This window comes from Phalaenopsis equestris, unplaced genomic scaffold (assembly GCF_001263595.1).
Source record: "Phalaenopsis equestris unplaced genomic scaffold, ASM126359v1 Scaffold000256, whole genome shotgun sequence".
Taxonomy (NCBI): Eukaryota; Viridiplantae; Streptophyta; class Magnoliopsida; order Asparagales; family Orchidaceae; genus Phalaenopsis; species Phalaenopsis equestris.
Genome location: NW_018164698.1, coordinates 1,428,497 through 1,433,829, shown reverse-complemented (window position 1 = coordinate 1,433,829; position 5,333 = coordinate 1,428,497). Strand labels below are relative to the sequence as shown.

General features: G+C 36.0%; 1 pseudogene; it reads right to left on the bottom strand.

Moving 5' to 3' along the window:
* The window catches only part of LOC110024410, a 36,831-nt pseudogene that overhangs the window by 14,238 nt on the left and 17,260 nt on the right, over positions 1 to 5,333 (bottom strand).

Sequence of the window (5,333 nt, the reverse complement as noted above, 5' to 3'; positions counted from 1 at the left end):
CCGATTAAGATTTGTATTGATAACAAGTCTGCAATCGCGCTAGCAAAGAATCCTGTTTTCCACGATAGAAGCAAGCACATTGATATGCGTTATCACTACATCAGAGAATGCATCGAAAGAAGGGAGATACAAGCGCAGTATGTGAAGTCTCAAGACCAAGTTGCAGATATTTTTACCAAGCCACTGAAGAGTGAAGACTTTATTAAAATGAGAAGTTTGTTTGGAGTCACAAAATCAAGTTTAAGAGGAGGTGTTGAAATATAAACTTGGTTTTAGTTGTTTAAATAAAGCTTAATTTCTATAAGCTTATTCTAGAATATGTGGTAGTTATGAAATTATTGTGTAGTAGGTGTGGTAGGTGTTGAATTATTGTGTGGTAGGTGTGGAATTATTTGTAACCATTGGATTGTAATTGTGGTGGCACAATCCTAGCCATTAATTTAGGAGGTGTCACTAGTATAAATAGGGGTGGAGTCTTTGAGTTTGTATCAAGCCAAGTAAAGGTGATAAATAAGAGTGAAGCTTCTTCCATAAGTTGTGTTTTTAGCCTTTGTCATTTCCTAAAAGTTTTTCCATTCCAACATTCCATTGCTGCGGTGGCCGAGGAGACGAGGAGGGCAGGGCGAGATCCTAAGCGGAGGGAGAGCACTGGACCGTGGCGGGAGGAGAGGGTGGTGAGGGAGCCGTGGATGGGGGTTTTGAGGAGGTAGAGGTGACCGATAAAAGGGAGAGAAGCAGGGCTCTTGGATAGCCATTAAAAGTCATCTAGAACTCTAATTTCAGTAAATTTGTAGTGAAATTGTTTGGCTCAACGAGAGAGACCTGACGATATCAAAATTAATAAAATATGAGTCAAATCAAGTCCGGATAAAATCGTTAAGTAGAGGTTCAAACGAATTTCAAATTTGACATGTTTATAGTCAAACTGAGCGTCTTGTAGAGACAAATCCTTCAAGCTCAAGATCGCTCAATTATGACATCATTAAGGCTCCAAATGTTCAATGAATGTTTTTCAATCGAGGAAATCTCTCAGAGTCGTTTGCTGAAATGGTTTAAAATTTCCTACTTATTTGTAGAGAGGCATTTGTTAGAGTCTATAGAGCCCTACCTTTTTTTGAGAGGTGGGAGACATTAAGTTAAAAAAAGACTGAAGTTTGAGTAATGAGTGGTAGTCCAACATTGCTTTACATTGTAAATCCGACGAATCCCTCTCACTTCTACAGTTGTCGACGATCGTTGACCATCCCCTAACCACCGTTGACCACTTTCGGTCTCGCTTGACTCATTGCAATGAAACCCCATGCATAATCATAACTTGAACTGCACGTTCCTGACATGCATTACAAAGTAACGAGCACCATGCAGAACAACACACCTCATATATTGTGCAACGACCCCTCTCAAAGAAGACATAACATTGCACCCCAAATACGATTCAACAATGCCTTCTAAAGATGGTGCGAAAATGAACCTCGAATACGGTACAACAATACAACCCGATGATGGTGTTACAATACACCCCACATATGATGCAACGACACATTCTAAAGATTGTGTAGCAGTGGATCTTAAACTAGGTACAACGACATACCCTGATGATAGTACGTAGTTGTTGGCATCAATATTTTATGTCGCAAATACCGGATACCCATTTAATGTTGTGGGAGCGTGCGACACTCACGCGTGCCCTCCCATAGCTCAAGGAGTTCTTCGGGACGATGGTTAATTAAAATATAAGAGAAGACTTTGTAACATACTTTCCGTCCTTAAGAAAATTCTTACAAGTTCACGTAGGTCAAAGGACCGCTAAATCCAATTTTCATAATTTTTTTGAATTATATTTTAATTACTGTTCTTTTTAGTTGATTTTTAATGAATAAATAAATATAAAATATATTTTATTTTGAAAATTTCATTAATATTTTTCTTTAATTCCTCTAACTGCACAGAACCTAGAGAAATTAATTTCATAATTTTCCAAGTTTTATTTTATTTTTTTAAATTATTTTATTAAAAAATAGGAAAGTACATATAATTACTTAAAATACATTTTTATAATCCCAAAAATTTATAGAAAGATTTTGAAGTTATTTTCTTCAATCAGAAAGTGATACATTTTGACATATTTGGTATTCTTGTGATTTTTGTTATTTTAATTAATATTTAATTAAGAAAATAGGCTAAAAATAAAATTTTTATTTTAACTTCTATTTTATTTTTCTTAGGTAGTTCTGGTATTAAGGAACACTCCAAACCACTTTTTATAATTTTTTTTATTTACATTTTATTTTTAATAATTATTTTAAGCCAAAATCCTTATTTACTTAGAAAATACATTTTTATATTTAAAAATTACTTATGACTTCAAAATTTTTCAGGGACTTTCTAAGACCATTTCCTTCAATTTGGATTATTTTTGTATTTTTCTTAATTTTGGTAATTTTCTTAATTTTAAAATAAAAAAAATATGCTTTAAATTTTTGTAATTTGATTTTATTTTTTCCAAGTTCCGCTGATCATAGTGAATCTACCAAATCAATTTTTATAATTTCTAACTAATATTTCATTTTCTTATAATTATTTTAAGCAACCTAAGAGTAATTTACTTTGAAAATTAGTGTTTCTAATGTTAGATGTGTCCTCTGACTTTGGAAAAATCAAAGAAGCATATGAGGAAAGAAACCTCCAAATTTCACATTTTATGATTAATATTTAATTATTTATATTTTAAAGAAGTTTCAGAGTATTTAATTATTTTAAAATAAATATTAACCAAATATTTTTTTTTAATTTTTAGTCCACATTATTCTCCTCGGCTCACTGAGCACAAGGGTATTTTTATTTTATTTTTAGCATTTTTTTACACCAAGTTATAGATTTTTGAAGTTTTTTAATTATTTAAATCAGAAAATACCCCTAATTTCCTACTTATCCACGTTGGCGCTTGTTGGATCCTCGACATCTCTCAAAGCATATGTGGCACACTCCCATTCGCGGCACTTTAAGAGTCAGCTGCCACACATCCCGCGGTTTCCGTTCCATCTCCTCATTTTCCGTTCCATCTCCTTGTTCGACAGCGTCCGAGCCGTTTGTTCAATACACATGTGAATGGAAGACATCCACTCATCATTCTAAATGCTCCCTAACCCGAGAACTATTCATTTTCTAACCTTAAGATCTCACTTGATAATCAACTAAAATAAGTGAGGTTTGTTCCTACACCTTCATCTAAGTGAGACAAACACATTTGCATGGCTAGATACGTATGCATTTAAACTTTTTTTCGCAAAAGCCCAAATCGAGGTTGAATTCGGGGGTTTTGATCCACACCTTTGTCTAAGAGGTGTAGCCTCATTTGGATTGGTTCTTAAGCTTCTTTTTTTGTTCTTCGAATGTTCTCCAACCTTCAGTTTGATTTGTGGTTGGGTTTGTGTTGGAGTTGGATCAAATGGGTGGTACAGGTCTGGTTAAAGTCTTGGTTAGGGTGCTTGAGATGATGGAGCTTCGATTGAGGGAAGTCATTTTGAAGTGTGTGGAAGCTTTTGGAAGGTTCAATTTGGAGTTTGGATGAGTTTTATGGAATGGTCAAAAAATTCCCTGGATTTGAGCTTCAAAATTAGGGCAATGCAGTGGGGATGGAGGCTAGAAAATGGTAGGGTTGATCTTCTCAAGCTGTAGGAAGGTCTAGGAAAATTTTGGCAGGGCTTCACCAAGGTTTGTGCCACACTCTTCTTTTGGCCGTGAGGGGGGTTTAAATAGAGGAGCTTAGGGTGGCCAATTGGGTTAGCCATTAGGTGCAGGAGGGAGCTTAGGTGGAGGTGATGTGGAGGTGAGTGACTAATTGGAGTGAGCCACAAAGGATGGGTTGTAATTCGGGTTTTAGTTATGGTGGAGCTTTCGTCCATGGGGTTTTCTAGCTACCAAGGTGGTCGGCCGGCCAGGGAGGAGCCCCCATCAGGTTCAAGGAGGCCAAGGCTTGATTTTGGTGAATTTAATTTGAGATTGCCATCTGTAAAGACTTGGATCAAATTGGAATGGAGGTAAACCAATTTTCGGGTCAATTTGGGTCAAGGCATGGATTTAGGTTGGGTTCACCCACCAAAGCTGGTTTGGGGCTGAGGGAGATCAAGTGGGTCAGCTGATATGGTGTGGAGAGGTCACCATCCAAAGGATTACATGGATTAGAGTGAAGCATAAAAAGAGTTAAAAACTTTTTTAAGGGGAGTTAAAAGTGACTCCTCCTTCTGCCATTAGTGGAATGATGACATAGCCATGGCTCATATGGCTTGCATATAGCTTGGAGGTGGCTTCATGGCTTGTTTTTGGCTTGGCTCACTTGCATGAGAATGAATTTTTGAATTTCTAAGTAATTTTGAGAGGGTTTGTCACTAAGACAAGTTTAGAAAATTTTAATCATGAATTTAGAACTTAGGGCTTCATTTCAATTAAGTGGATGATAAGATGGGATTTGCCATGTGGGATTTAAACATGGGCTTTTAGAATAAAGCATGATGGGCTAACTTTAGGCTTTTGGAATAAGGCATGTTGAATTGATTTTGGGCTTGGGTTTTTAGTTTTATTTATTTATTTATTTGAGTTCAATGATATGAAATTGTTCACGATGGGCTTGGATTTCAGTAAAGTTGGGTTTAAAATGGATGTCGGCACTATTTTTGGTGTGGGGTTTGCCCGTAAGAAGCTGTCGATCATCGGAATTGAAATCCCGTTGCCCGCTTCGGAAGGACGTTTTAAAAAAATTTTAGTTTTGAAAAAAAAAAAAAAAAAAATGAAGTCAAACTGACCCCATAATTTTCATAGTTTAAATGAAAGAGCGCTTTACCTCAAATCCTGTATCTATCCCAAAGGATGAACACAAGAATTGAGGGTGAGGCTTGATCAAATAAACTAGAGAAAGTTATGACATCCGTTTGGTCTGCGAAAACCAATATATTGGCCGACAAATTCCCCTATTTAATATAAGGAATTAAATAGGGTTTATATTATGCTGGGTTCGGGAAAAGCTTCCTATAAGGGCAAGCCCCTATAGTTAATTACATCTTAGGTAACAAAAGTTACCTAAGAATACTCTTGATAAAAATCAAGAAAAATTATCTTCAAGGAGTTCAAATAGTAAGGACATCTCAAAGATATCGGACTAAGGAGTATGAAGGGGGATTGATTCAAATTTGGAATTCAAATTTGGAGGAGTCCGAAGGAGGAAACACTAGAGGATGTCACAGATTCGAAGGAGAACTTCGATGACTTCCTAAGCTATCCTATTATTTGGCTTCAACTTAGGAGAAATCATTTAGATGTTTCATCCTGCAATTTTT